The sequence below is a fragment of the Taeniopygia guttata genome, chromosome 2 (genome assembly GCF_048771995.1).
Source record: "Taeniopygia guttata chromosome 2, bTaeGut7.mat, whole genome shotgun sequence".
Classification (NCBI taxonomy): domain Eukaryota; kingdom Metazoa; phylum Chordata; class Aves; order Passeriformes; family Estrildidae; genus Taeniopygia; species Taeniopygia guttata.
The window spans coordinates 4,783,716-4,798,597 of record NC_133026.1 but is presented as its reverse complement, the minus strand read 5'-3'; the positions used below and the strand labels follow the sequence as shown (position 1 = coordinate 4,798,597).

Genomic DNA, 14,882 nt, shown 5'->3' with positions numbered 1-14,882 from the left:
CTCAGCCGCGGTGACAGCGGCCCTGCGCTGAGGTCGGTGACACCGGGCCTCGCCCTGCTCTGACGGTGTCGATCCTTTCAATGCCACCGCTGCGATGTGAGGGCCACTAGCGCAGGAACCCGCTTTGCAGAGAGCTTGTCACCTGCCGACAGACAGAAGGCAAGCTGTAGATGAGCAATATTTAATGTACTTGGTTCTCAGCACTGACAAAAGTGGCTGAATTGAAAAGGTTTGGACTCATCCTATGGCTTCCCTCAGCTGACATTGGGCACCAGTGGTCACACATCCCTTACTCACTGGATTGTCCCTCAGGATCCTTTTAGTTTTTCATTCAGCTACTCTCATAAGAGGAAACCAAGCACAGGAACTGTCTGCTCAAGGAAGCAGTGGAGTCACCATCCTTAGGAACACAGCTTAGTGGCGGATATGGCAGCGCTGGGTTAATGGTTTTACTCGAGGTCTTTTCCAACTTAAACGATTCTGTGATTCTGTGAAATGCTTGGTTTATGAGTTCTCCAGCCACCTGCTTCCCTTGTGTAACTCCACTGATTGTCCTGGGATGGGAGAGAAATGGAGAAGGGGTTAACACTTTGCAGCAAGGGGCTGGTGATGATTCAGGATCCAGGTTTGCAGCAATGAGTTGCTGCAGCTCATTTAAGTACCTGAATTGCTGAAATGGAGTTTTTGGTGAAGCCACATGGACTCTGACCAGCTGACCAGAGATTAAATGTGGTACCCAGACCCCAGTGGGTCCTGGGGAGTCCTGGCTTCGTGTCCATCTCCTCCAGGGCTGGTGGTGCCCTGCATGCAGCTTGGCTGTGGGAAGTGATGTGGTTCCCAGTGTAACCCCCATGACACATCATCTCCTGATCCCTTCTCTGTGCACCAAGGGCTCCTTTTCCTGGCTCAGCAGCTGCAGCCCATTGAGAACCAGTGACTCATCCCAGAGGGCTCATGTTTGGTAAAAGAAAAGAGGAGCCAAAACTTTGGCTCATGCCCAAGGAAAACACTGCTGTGGGATTGCAGTGCTTAGAAGACAACATGTCTCTTTATCATATTAGAAATAATGGAAAAAACACAGTTTATAAATCTTCCCTGTTTGCCTTTGCCTTCATTTGGACGAGGACAAACAGTGCAGTTGGCTTTGCTTTTGTTTGCAGTCAGGCTTCCCCCACAGTGTCTTGGTTGACATGAAGCTGGGCCAAGTCTGGCAGTGCTGACATCCTCTTGCAGCTTACTCAGAGCTGCCAGAGAGCCACCCACGTGCACTGCCACGCCAAGAGCCTCATCAAAAGGGTGTGCAAGAAAGGGGTGCCCTGCTGCCTGCAAAGGGGGTATTTCCCACTGGCAAGGAAGGCTGGTTTCCACTAAACACACACCTCTGCAACATAACACTAAGAGGAGATTTGAAACTCTTGATGTGACAGTGAGGAAAGAAAAGTGAGTTTAACAGCGAGTCTCTGCCAGCTTTCGATTTGTGTTGGTAGAAAAGGTGTGAGGTGTCCAACACTGGCAGCAAGAGCAGCACAACAGACTCTGCACCCACACAGATGTTAGATGTGGTGCTCCAGGCAGCAAGAGTGGGCAGGAAAAACAGATGTCTGTGACAGTCACATTCTCTGGACAGAGAGACATAATTCTGTCTCTCAGGATTTCTTCGAGAAGCGCAGAGAGAAGAGAAAACAATCTTTATCTCTGCTCCATTTTTTCCCCATGTGGAATGTGGTGTGGAGATTGTTCACCTGCAGTGATGGCTGGGTTGGATTCTGGTGAAGCTGTTTGGGTTCAGTGACCAATGGATCCAGCTGTGGCTCGGGGTCTCAGCACAGAGTCACGAGTTTGTTTGTTAGATTGGTAAGTAAGAAGTAATTATGTAGAATAGTATAGTATCTCTTTAAATAGTATATTAATATAATATAGTATAGTTTTAATAAAGCTATCCTTCAGCCTGCTGATCTGGAGCCAGACATCATCATTTCTTCCTGGATCCAGGGTTCACTGTGTTTTACTATAGATGTCCATAAGGCATGGGCAGTTTGCTCAGGCTCAGAACCCAGATTTGTACCCAACACCATACCCTTTCTGTCACATGGCTGGAGGTTTGTTTCATTTCTTTTGCACTCTTGTAGGAGAGTACAAATCCTGTTGCATACTCAAGCCAGTGCTTCCTAAAACAGTGCTGATCACATCCACTCTGGATTCTACCCTGAGAAAAAGGATAGCTTTTTTTTTTTTTACTCACACGGTTTCTTCTCTTCACATTCTGCAAGTACATCTGCCTAGTCCCTGCTTCTGTGAGACCTTATGAAATCATCCTCTGAAAAAAAAGTGTAACGGGGTGTTTAGGAAAGGCAGTGTGGGCAGGAGTACTTTGTCCTAAAATTAGAAACCAGGAGACCTGGCATTGTGAACTGCAGGCCTGCCAGTCTCCTTGCCTGGATTTTCCATTCAGATGAACACAGTCAATGAGAACAAAAGCTTTATTTTTTTCCCTACTGACACCTGTCTCTTTACTCCAGGATGGTGTTCCAGCTTTCCATTCTCCCTTTGGGAAGCAGGGAAGCATTACTTGCTTGCAATACCAGCAATCTCTATGCCAATATGAGGGAACAAGCTGTCTACTGTCATTTTTGTTCTTCTAAGCATCCACCAAGAACCAGCTCCTTTCCTGGAGTCCTTAAGTTAGGCACTTCATGGGGCTTGGGAGGAAGTCTGTGAGCTTTGACAAAGTTACACAAGGGACCTGTAATAGAAGAATTGGATATCAATGTGAACAGCAGCATGTGAGCTCTTTGTTTCTCAGAGAAAACCCTCTGGGATAACAGGTCATGGACAGACCCCAACTTCCAAGTCAATAATCATTCAGCAGTCCTTTTCCCCTGGCTTCTTTTGGTGTCATTTTTCACTCATTAAAACCATTTATGGTCTCTTGTTTATTCCTGGGGTTAAGTGTGACAATCAGAACTGCCTGTTGTACCCATCCTGGCTAACAGAGTCAGAGCATTGTACCTCATCACCCCTGCAGTAAGGTCACCTTTTATGGCTTTTGTTGAACAAATACAGAAATATCTTAGAAATATAGCCAGTTTTGTCACATTTCTCTTTTCCTTTCCTCTCCTTCCCTCCCCTCCCATGTTCACAAGCATCTGTGCCCGATTTCATTCACAATATGTACCCACCATCTTAATTCAGATGGTGTTTCACCTGTCAAAAGCACAAATTGGCCTGAAAATTTTCCTTTTTCATTTTGGAAGCAAATCCCAACTGCTGATCCTTTCAAGTCTCTGCGGGAACGACACTTTTGCATTTAGCTGGTCATGCATGAGAAGTCTGACATCGTTATTTGATGTTTTACTGATTCTCCCTCCGAGCCCTTCACACAATCTTGAATCATGTCATTATTAGCTGTGTTCATAAAGCATAAAAGCTCTAGGATCAACACAGAGTGCAGCTCTGCTCAGGGACAGACCAGAGATTCTGTTACCACTCCTGTTGCATCCAAGCGTGTGCTCCAAAGGCTCTTTGACTATGACAAGCACAGTTTGAGTAGCATGATAAATCCTATCTACCAAACACCTCTCTCTTTTCATGCATGCCTGATACTGCACCTAGATCTATCTTTCAGCTTTTGGAACTATTACTAACAGTGACAACCTGCTTTTAATGCCAATTTCCTTCCAGAGACAATGCTTTGATGGTAGGACTGCAAAAGGCTTGGCACTCTCTTCCCTGGTGGAAGCAGAAGGACATTGCCCTGCTCCAAGAGTTCAGTTCTCTGCCTGCAGAAATGCAGCCACTCTTTCTACGGGTCAAAGGCTTTTCCCTGATGCCATTTGTCATTCTGGTTTGGAGGGGTCTTGCCATCAGAGACAGTGCAGGGACTGTCTGGCCTTGGTTCTGCTGTGATCGTCCTTGTAGGAAAACATAGACACAACTGCTCTTTGTAGTTCAGCTTGTGACCACTACTCATTAAATCTGTCATTTCCTCTTCTGCCTTTCAGCAGTGTTTCCTCCATCAGGAACCTAATGACCCTCTGCAAGCTCTCATCCACCTACAATTACTGGACCTGTGTAAGCTTTGCCAAGTGGCCTAAATACTGTTTAGTCTCCGGTGTCAGCTGTTGCTCATAGCTGGCACACAGGTTTGCAACACACTCTCACCTGGCTTTTATTATACCCTCAAAATACCAAAAAAAAAAAAAAAAAAAAAAATCTCTGTTCAAGAGGCTTTTAAAGTGAAAAAAAAAAAAGAAAAAGCAGCTGTGGTGTGCTTTTTGTGGTCACAACTAGACCTGGGAACACAGGATGTCTGTGTTGTTTTCTGCTCCATGCTTCTCCCTGTGTTCTTGGAATGGATCATTTCAACCCTGTGCCTACAGAATAATTACTTCTGCTGGAAAATGGATGTAACATCACTTCCCTATTGCACGGGGCAGTTTGAGTGGTGACTGCCTTCGGATCAGACACCCAGCCCTAATGGTGCTATTAAAAGCACAGAAATTCTAAGAATATATATATATATAGGGTTACAGTAAAATCATCTTAGATATTTAAAAACATCCAAATGTTCCAGTCCACTGGGTTGAAAATCAACTGTCACCAGGCAATTTCAAACATTCAGGCTGTGACACAAGGACAAGGACTGCAGCTCTGTGTCTGCCCAGCTCAGTGGGATGCCTACAGCAGATATGGGCACTGCCAGGGACAGAGGAAGGGGTGCAGGGTAATCATTATTAGAAGGAAATGCTATTTTAAGGTGTCACATCTATTGGAATTTTCTCTTGGAGACAAAGCCCAAGGGGAACAGGGTCCTGCAGCCATGTCCTGCAGAAAGTGAGGCTCCTTGCTGGAGATGGGAAGAGCCAACACTGACCAGGGATGTGAACCACTGGCCTGCAGGCTCAGTATGGAGAGCTTAGTGCTGCTCCTGCAGGTGACACTGGAATTATGGTTTAGTTGAGGAGAAGAATGGCAAAGGAATGGAAACAAATTTAAAAAAAAAATACTTGAAAAGAAAGCCCTCACTTTCTCCACTCCTTCCCAGTTCATATTTACTGTAGTCCCCACCAAACTACACCTAAAATAGCTTTTGTCAGTTGCTATTTAGCCATTTAGGTCGGATCTACCAGCTGCATGAGCTTGCCTCTATTGTACTACTGCAGTTGGACTGTTGCCATCCTCCTCCCATGGGTTTTCTGCAGATCTATATTTCAAAGTTATGGCTCTTGCAAAATTCTGCTCTGTGAGTTCAGACAAGCTAAAAAAAAAATTAGTCATGTTTCCTCTAGTCGTGCTGCTTTACTAGGCTTCCTATTTGCAATCAAATTATTTTTAATTTTGACCACGTTCCTATTGTTTGCCAGGAAGATAATCATCTTATCTCGCCACCGGGATATTTCTCTCCTTTCTCATGTAGTTTCAGATGGATTAAATAAATACCCCTTACACAAAGCACACCAAGCTGGGCAAAAGGGCATTTCACCATTGCTGGCTGATCTGAAATTTAGGAAATGTCTCTTTTTTGAGGGATTAAAAACCAAAAGTTTGGAAGGACTCAGACATGCCATAACAGCAGCTGTGCTAATTTCTACACTCTCAGTTAATTTTTATCCATCTCAGAGTGGCTTTTTGGAAATTTTTGGGTGAAGTTAAAAGTTAGTGAGTGACACTGGCTTGTTTTACCAGTGCCAACAAGGGTCACAGGTACAATCAGCTTGAGTTTTTGATCTGGAAGAAGCCAAAAAACTCTGTGTGATCCTCTGGGACCTTTCTGTTCCTTCTTCCCAGATGAAACTGTATTTTGTCCATGCAAGGAACAAGGAATCCCCCATCTGTCCATCCAAGGAGAAGGATTTTTCCAGGAATGATTTTTCAGTGGGTGCTTTTCTCCCCCTCCACCTGCCTGGAGATCCATCCAAGGCACTGAAATGGGCTCAGTTCACTGCTGTTTGAGCTCTGACCTGGAGTCCTTTACAAAGGAAGGATTTCTGCCCAGCAAAGGCCAGTAGGCTGCCAGCTCACAGCAAACCAAGTGGGGATGACCAGGCACCCTCAGACCCTCCCAGTGCTCCCAGTATCCCCTCCGTGGAGGAACTGGTTTGCCAACACGTGAGCGACGGGCGCGCGATGGAAAAGTTGCGCGGATGAGCGGCGCGGCTGGAACCCAAACTGTTCTGCTTTGTGTTTTGCAACCTTCACCCACATCCACTTTCCTCCTGCTGGATGCTGAGTGCTTTACCTCCAACTTCCTAATTATCGGAGCGCCACCGCCGCCACAGATGAGGAAATGAGGACATATGGCTTTTGTGATAAGAGATTTATGTGAGCTGTCTGTGCAGAAGCCCTGCAACTTTCTATACAAGTCCATTTGTAAAACAAAACATGTGTAAACAGCCACGTTTGGATTGTTTCGGTGATTTCTTCCCCCTCGTGACAGATGTAAAGGAAAAAATTGAGGTTTCCACTTGGTGCGTGCAGATAATTCTGTGGCGAATGGGAGAGATCCCACTTGCAGTAAATCACCCAATCCTTCCTTTGATTTCTGTCACCTAAAATCCAGCTCCATGTGGGTAAATGGGAAGAAATACAAAGAAACTGGGGCTCGATGGCTGCTCATACATGATCCCCTTTCAGCTGCAGGAGCACAAATATTCCTGAAAAGCTCCTGGCAAGAGTACAGTAAATAGTGCAAAATACCAATAGAAAAGGCAGCCAAAATCCAGTGATTATAATGGGTGGCTTTGACTACACCCTGTAGATTGGTTATCTTTCAAATCAAGAGACAGATTAGAGAAATAGAGTCATATTCTCAAGGAACAAAATCCTATTATCAGTGGGGACAAAGAGCAGGACAGTCTGGAGACCCAAACCTTTATCCATGTCTGGGCCATGCTTTTTCACTCCTGCTCTTGTCCCTTACACTCCAGAAAAGCCACTTGCAGGGTGGACAGTCTTGGTTCTTTTCAGGGAAAGTCTCAAGGTTCTCTCTGAAGTTTCTGGGAAAGTGAGATGGAAACACAGGACGTCCATTGCAATTTTTTTTGCTTTCCTGCAGTCTCAGCTGCAAATGCCACAAGGATAATATTTCTTTCAACAATATTCAGGTGCCAGATGAACCCATAAATATTCTGGAATAGTTCTGACCTTACCTGAGAAAGTTTAAACCGAGCCTGTTTGCAGACTAGCAGGGTAATAATTCTCCAGGGCTTCCAGATTCACACTTCTCAGCAGTGTGACAGAGGCACCTTGCAAACACAGTTTGGTTTGGTTTGGTTGACATAAGTTCCAAGCATGGCCCACATGTGAAAAAGCTTCACAGAAAAATGCCCTCCAACGACATTTCCTTAACAACCCCCCCAGAAATCAGAGCCTCTTCACTTTCACTCTGTCAGTTTTGGAGATGTTTTTCCCTCTGTTTGGGCAGAGAAGGTGAGTCATGGAACAGAGGCAGTGTGGAAATTTACATTCAGCTATGAAAGTGCATGTTATGATTACCATGAAAGAAAAAAAATCATCCACACAACTCAATCTCTGTGTAAGTCATACCCAGCTTTGAAGAAATATGAGTTTAAACCTGTTCTTTTTGGTTGATTGACACTGCTGGCTGCTGCAAGCTGCTTCCTCTGCGTGTCACTTGGAACCTTCAGCCTTTGCTCTGTCAGATCTGAAATCCCTCTCCTGGCAGCTGTGTCCAGCCAGGTGGATGGACACAAATGCTGGTCAGAGAGGGCTGGGGGTCATCGATTTCCTCTGACCCCCTCATGGAACAACTTCCCAACCCCTCAAGATGGGACATTGCAATATTCCCAAGTGTTTGATGGGTGGCAGTGCATGGAGAGTGCTCCCTGCTCTTGGGTTTTCATGCCCTGAACCCTCTCCTCCAGGGTGGGCACTGAGCATTTTGTCTTCAAGTGCAGGACTCACACTTTCCTTTTAAAATATGGTGCCTGCTGCTGCCACCTACCTTTTGTGCTGGAGTGGATCCTAAAAAATATTCCATATATTGAGTCTGGGATTTGAGAATTTCCTCCTCATCCCAAAAGCTAAAGCCAAGCTACAAACCACGAGGTTAATTTGTTGTGTGGACAGGAGGTTTTATCTGAAAAACATTTCCTGCCTGGGAAGAGGAAAGGTTTCAAAATTCATCGAGAGATCACTTTTTGCTCTCGCCTGGTTATGAGGGCTTTCATACAGCAGATTTTGGCATCTGCCCTGCAAAGCAGATGGTCATATCATGCAGGGAGCATTTCATGCAACTGGGGGTGCAGAGAAAGGTGGCTGGGAAGTGTGTGGCCCCATAGCAACTGAGATCTGAACCCAACTCTCATCCCCCTTCCCAACCACTCCACGACATTGTGACAGTAAAACAGAAGCAGAGGTAGAGACGAAATGCAGTCCCCAAATATTTGTCCCCAGAAAACCTCTGCATACCTGTGGGCATTTCTGAGGAGGAGCACAAAGCCCTTAGGAATGCTGCCATGTGTGGTTTGTGCCACGTTTGTCTATCAGACAGCCTCCAGTTCGCTCAGAAAATGTGGGGAATATTTAAGTAAAATAAATGTGGCTTTTCTATCAGTTCTAAAAGTAAGAGGGACATAGGAGAGCTCTAAGTCTTCTTTTCCACCTGTTTTTCTGCAGCAAACAGCAGACCTGCAATTCATTTTTGGTCAGGAGGAGCTGCAGCTGATGCAGATCTGCCAAGCCCAGGTGCTGCCGTGCAGAGGTTTTGGCATCACAGGTTTGGATTTATGTGCTCACATCTCTCCAGACCCATCCCCAGCTCCAGCCTTCAGCTGAGGAGCAGCTCACAATCTCTGAGTAAGTAATTGGTTCTTTTTCTTTACCCTGAGACAGCATCACTCCTGTACAGTTTGGAAACTAAGTATAGGAATGATTTCATCCACTATTCTCAGCCATCTTGATGGGAGAGGAGGCCTGGCAGACAACAGCTTTATGCTGCTGCTCAGGGCAGGAAGCAAGAAAGGATATTATATCAAACAGAAGGCATGGGAGAATTTCAGGTTAGATGGAGCATACTTAGTCACAGAAGAATTGGGTCAGTGCTCTGGGACCTGTGTTCACTTCCTGCAGGAACCCTAACACAGCCCAAAATAGTAGCAGTTAGGTAAAAGCCAAATATCTTCCCGTTTTTCTCCCCACATCAAATACTAATGCTTACGTCGTTAAAGGAGAAGCATAAATAGAACAAGCCTGGGGCTGTGATTTGCAAAGTTCTTGATTTGTGGATGAACCATCAGCTTTTCTTATAGCTCACTATTACCCACTTGTGCCATCAAACTTTTCCCTGAAGATGCTATCAGGATGAAATAGGCCTTCATATCCACCTAACATTCACACCAGTCAGCCAAGAACCAGAGCATCCATCTATAGGTTTTATGTGTGATGTGGTTTTCATCTTGCTGACTGGGGCATGCACCAAGGCAAGTGTCCTAGTGGCAGTTTGGGGAGTGTTTTGGAAAAGAAGGGAGAGTTTGGATCTGTGAGTACAAGGTGTGCCACACCTGTGTCCTCAGGGGCACAGAACAGCCCACGTCTGTTTGATGTCACTGTACAGAGCCACGACAGCCACTGCCTGCAACACTGGGCTTGGCCACTGCCCTCCACCGTGCCCTCTCCCCCAGGTGCTCACTCCTCCCCAGAAAGTGGCAGTCAGCATCTGTAGAACAGCTGGAACTCTGCACAGAGCCACACACCTCTGCCCATCCTTCCTCCAGCCTTTGGAAATGTTCCCAAGAGCGACTCGAGCCGGCAGAATCCAGGGGCAGGTCCTCAGCACACCCATCAGCAGAGAGCTGTTGACATCAGTGGAAACAGCCTTGACACGCATCAGGATCCTTATATTGTTCAGGGACACCCTAGAATTGAAATCCCCCTAGCAGGATTCCTGGGCCACCAGACACATTCAGGGAAGAAGAGATGCTTGGAAGAATTTCAGCTTTCAGCAGTAATTGGTGTGTGCAGAATCAATTCCCATTAAAACCAGGTGCTTTGAAAGGAGCTGCTTGTCGCTTTAGTGCCTTGTAATATTTGAACCTCAAGTTCTGGGGTCCTGTGCCTGGTTCCCAAGGTAAACACATGTGATTTATTTCAGAAAGGCATCTGCAGCACAAGAATTCATGACATACATCGCTGATGGGCAGCAGCCAACTTTTCAAATGTGCCAAGTTGCCAGAATTTTATTAAAAGCTGTTAAGAGTTAGAGAGAAGGTGCAGAGAAAAGCACCCTCCTTCCCAAAGCCAGGTGGCTTAGCCTCCACTCACGCCGCTTCCCAAATGGATGAGGCAAGCTGGAGTCAGAGGTTCCTTCCAGCAACAGCTCAGTCCCCCTGGACGTGTCTCTGTAAGCTGCACAAATATTCTGGGGAGGGGGAGGGAGAGAGAAAAGAGTGAAACCTATTCAATTACACCAAGATCACGACTGGCCCTAGTAAAATCATTTATGGAGTGAGGGAAGCCGGAGCGGTTTGGGCTGGAGCCATCTGCAGTTATTTGGTATATACAGAATCGGTTTCTATGGATTTTATTAATAGGTCACGCGATTGTATACGAGGATGTGAGATCTGAATCTCTCAGGAGGGGTCCCTGGTTGGGGTTTCTATTGCCTTTACAGGCAATGGCTCAAACTTTCTTGCAGCAGTAACTCCTTAAAAACTTGAGGGGAATGAGGCTGGCTTTAGCATCCAGCCCATTTTTTTTTCTGCCCCACCAAAATCTTGAATTTACTTTGTTCCTCTTCCTCTCTATAACACATTTACTAAATGGGGAAACAAGGAAATAATCAGAGAAATATTCTTACTTACTTTTTCCATTGTCTGCATGAATTTTCTCTCTTTCCCACCAGTCTGAGGGATATCTGCTACATAACTCAGCTCCCACTTCCATCTGTTTTTCAGCCTCTCGTTGGCCCTTTTTAGGGGTAATTTTGCTTCTATGCCATTGTTGGCTCCTTCCACACAGAGAGTCAAGCCCAAAGGAACTTGGACACACAAAAAAGATTTGGGACAGTGGATGTAGATCAGAACAGCCCAGAGGCTTCTCTACCTTCCCAGGGAGCTGCCCAGGGAGTCCTGGGCTGTTCTGGAGAGCAAGCTGTGACTCAGGAACAGCCTAAAGCTCTTTGGTCTTAACTATAGCTCAGTTTGACTTTAATTGCCCCAAAGAGGCAAACCCAAACCAAGTTATCAGAGCAATTCCTGCACATCCCAGCTGTGTGGAGAAAACTGGGCCCTGCAGAAGGCTACCCTACTGCAGCAAGAAACCACCACCTTCACCAGCATTCCAGCTGATGAAGCCTCATCCCAGAATCGAAGGGTTTCACCCCTGTTTCCCATCATCTCCCGATTTTTTGTGCCAGCCCTAGGTAGGACAGCTCTCATCTAGCCTCGTTTTTCCAGAAGGTAGGAGAACCTCAGCTGGAGCGCAGAGGTCACATTCCATCGTTTGTGAAAGCGCAGCCGGGGATCCCACGGTGTCTCACCAGGGCTGATATGACCTGCGGGAGCACGAGAAACTGCACCTGGATCCAGCGGGGCTGTGGGATGGGCATCGGGGCTGAGAACCCGCCCGGGGGCCGCCACTGCACCACGGATCGGAACCAGCCCGAGGTCCGGAACCGCCGCGGGGCTTGGAGGTGCCCCAGGGTTTCGGAGTTGCCCCGGGGTTTCGGAGTTGCCCCAGGGTTTCGGAGCTGCCCCAGGGTTTCAGAAGTGCCCCAGGGTTTTGGATTTGCCCCACAGGGTTTCGGAGGTGTCCCAGGGGCTCGGAGTTGCCCCAGGGTTTCTGATTTGCCCCACAGGGTTTTGGAGGTGCCCCAGGGTTTCGGAGGTGTCCCAGGCTCGGAGCTGCCCCAGGGTTTAGGATTTGCCCCACAGGGTTTCGGAAGTGTCCCGAGGCTCGGAGGTGCCCCAGGGTTTCAGAGTTGCCCCACAGGGTTTCGGAGCTGCCCCAGGGTTTCGGAGTTGCCCCAGGGTTTCAGATTTGTCCCACAGGGTTTCGGAGTTGCCCCAGGGTTTCAGAGCTGCCCCAGGGTTTCGGAGTTGCCCCAGGGTTTCAGATTTGTCCCACAGGGTTTCGGAGGTGCCCCAGGGTTTCGGAGGTGCCCCAGGGTTTCGGAGGTGCCCCAGGGTCTTGGAGGTGCCCCAGAGTTTCTGATTTGCCCCACAGGGTCTCGGAGCTGCCCCACGGTTTCGGAGCTGCCCCAGGGTTTCGGAGTTGCCCCAGGGTCTCGGAGCTGCCCCAGGGCTCGGAGTTGCCCCGGGGTTTCGGAGCTGCCCCAGGGTTTCGGAGCTGCCCCAGGGTCTCGGAGGTGCCCCAGGGTCTCGGAGGTGCCCCAGCGTCTCGGAGCTGCCCCAGGGTCTCGGAGGTGCCCCGGGCTCGGAGCCACCGCGGGGGTCGGAGTTGCCCCAGGGTTTCGGAGTTGCCCCAGGGCTCGGAGCTGCCCCACAGGGTTTCGGAGCTGCCCCGAGGTCTCGGAGGTGCCCCAAAGTTGGAGTTGCCCCAGGGTCTCGGAGTTGCCCCGGGTCTCGGAGCTGCCCCACGGTCTCGGAGCTGCCCCGGGGTCTCGGAGGTGCCCCAGCTCGGAGCCGCCGCGGTGTCGCCCCCCCGAGGCGGGGCCCGGCCCGGCCCGTCCTGCGGCCGCCCCGCTCGCTCGCTCTCCGGTCCGCCCCCGTGCCCATGCCCGTCCCATTGGCCGCGGCGGCTCCGCGCGTCACCGCTTCCTCCCGCTTTTGTGCGCCGCCCCAGCCGAGCTCCGGGCGAGCGGTGCCGAGCCGAGCCGAGCCGATCGGAGCCGCCAGGCGCTGGGACCTGAGCTGGTGACACCAGCCCCGGGTGGGCGCGCATGTCCCTCCGCGGGTGAGCCCGGTAAGTCCGTCCTGAACTCCCCTTCCCGCGGGTCCTCGCCTCCGTGAATAGTTTCGTTCTTTTAATTATTTTGCTGTCTGCAGTGGTGACCGAGAGTTTTGCAGCCGGGTCTGGCTTCCGTGGGTTTTTCTTCCTTCCTTTCTAGTGTTGCGGGTGGCAGCTTGTCCCTGCGGCTGTGCTGGGGGAAGCGGGGGGTCCCCAGGTGCGCTCTCCGGGAGGAGGGAGCGGCTTGCCGTGTCCGTGGCTGCGGAGCGGATTGAAGGACTGACCTTTCCCGGGGCTCCCCGCACACCCCTGCCTTGTGCTGGTGCTCTCGGTTGTTGCCTGGGTGCGTGTCCCGGCTGCAGCTGCTGCCAGCGAGCGCCGGGATTAGGCTCCAGTACCCGTTTTGGGATGCACTGGCGTCTGGAGCCAGCGGTTCCTGGATGTGGTGGTCACTTGTGTCCTGGGTCACTTGTGGTCCTGGCTCCCTGGAGAGCATCCAGGGAGGTGCTGGGGTGCTTGGCCATCCCTCAGTCTCCTGCAGAGCTCTCCCCGCAGCGGAGCGGTGAGGATGGGATGAGCGCGGGGAGGAAGGCTCCGCGCCGGGCACGGCCCCAGTCCCGTCCGGCGCGGTGCGAGTGGCTGGCGGAGCTGGGAAAACTGGATTTCCATCGGGACGGAGCGAGCGGCTGCCCTGGGGCTGTGCCACGAGCCGGGATGATGCTCAGGAAGGATTTGTGCTGCCGGCACAAAACCTCTGCCCTCCGCGGCTGTGCGGGGAGGAGCGGAGCAGAGGTGGGAGCCGTGGACCAGCCGGGCAGGTCGTGCACGGTGCCAGGTACAGCTCTTCATGGCCCTGAAACAGCTCGGAGAGAGGCTTCTCCCTCCGCTGCTGCTTTAATCCTCTTCAATTCCTGTTTTGTAAACCAGTAGTTTCTAAGAGTCGACCTGCTCTTGGTTTGGGGAAGGGTCTTGCATGTATTCCTGATGCATGAGCCAAAACCACAGGATTCACTTGGAATTTGGAGGCTTCGGATTTTTGCAGGGTTTAAGTGATCCCAGAGGTTTCCAGGGTCAAGCTGTTTCACTTCTTTGGTGTGAGTGAATGGTTGGGGGGAATTTCTTTCTCTGACACCACCTGGATTTATTTCCAGTCTGGTATGTGCAGTTTGACGTAGCTCTGTGCAGGATTTGTGCAGCTCTTGGAAGCAGCTCCTCAGGTGTGCATGAGATCAGTTGCATTTGGAGCTGTGCTCTGCCTGTGTCTCGATACCTGTGTCAGACGGTCCAATTTCCAGAACCCCTAATTTAACATTAATTATAAACAGGGATTCAAGGTTTCCCAGGGCTCCTGTAGGTCAGAGCAGACCTGCACAGCTGGGCACAGCCTTTGCCCTGGGAAGGTTTTGCAGCCTGTAAAAGCTCCTCTGTTGAGGCAGGACGTGAGGCTGGATGGGCTGCCAGCCTGGTGGGATGTGGATGTAAAGGACCTTTTATACCTTCCTCGTGTGAATAGGTTTTGGTGCCGCAGTTTTTTCCACGGGTCCTTAATCTCCACCAGAAGCCCGCAGCTCTGCCATGTCAACGTGTGCTGATGGGCAATGCATTTATTTTTTTGGAGGCTGTCAGAGCCTGTGAGGGAAGTGTGCTCATGCAGAGAGATGTGGTCTGGATTTCCACCCAGACGAAGCGACTGTGGCGGCCAGAGGAGCGGCTCCATCCCGTCCAGAAGGTTCCTATTGCTCGGCGATGCTTTGTGATTTTAGCCCTCAGCTTGGACTCGATGCTCTGGGAATTTTCCCGTCGGGAAGACACCAGCGAGGCTCCCACGGTGTGTCTGGCTCCCTGGCAGAGCTGTGGGATGGAGAGTGCTGCTGCAGCATGGAAAGTGATGTGCTTCCAGCCCCGCTCTCCCCAGATGGACGTGGGAACGAGTGCGAGGGTTGGCAGCATCTTCTGCTGGATCTGGCCCTGCTGTCGGAGACCTGCTGGTCGAGGCTAGAGGGAAGTGAGTCAGG

General features: G+C 49.8%; 1 protein-coding gene across 6 annotated transcripts in view; it reads left to right on the top strand.

The window, feature by feature from the left end:
- Positions 1-12,748: 12,748 nt before the first annotated feature.
- Positions 12,749-14,882, top strand: part of LOC100226503 (mitogen-activated protein kinase kinase kinase 3) — a 79,355-nt gene continuing 77,221 nt past the window's right edge. For 4 of the 6 annotated variants that reach the window (XM_072925280.1, XM_072925283.1, XM_030264210.4 and 1 more), the window contains exon 1: positions 12,749-12,882. The gene's annotated coding sequence lies outside the window, so the exon portion shown is untranslated. The remainder of the gene's footprint in view (positions 12,883-14,882) is intronic. The other 2 variants (XM_072925282.1, XM_072925284.1) reach the window with 1 other exon arrangement.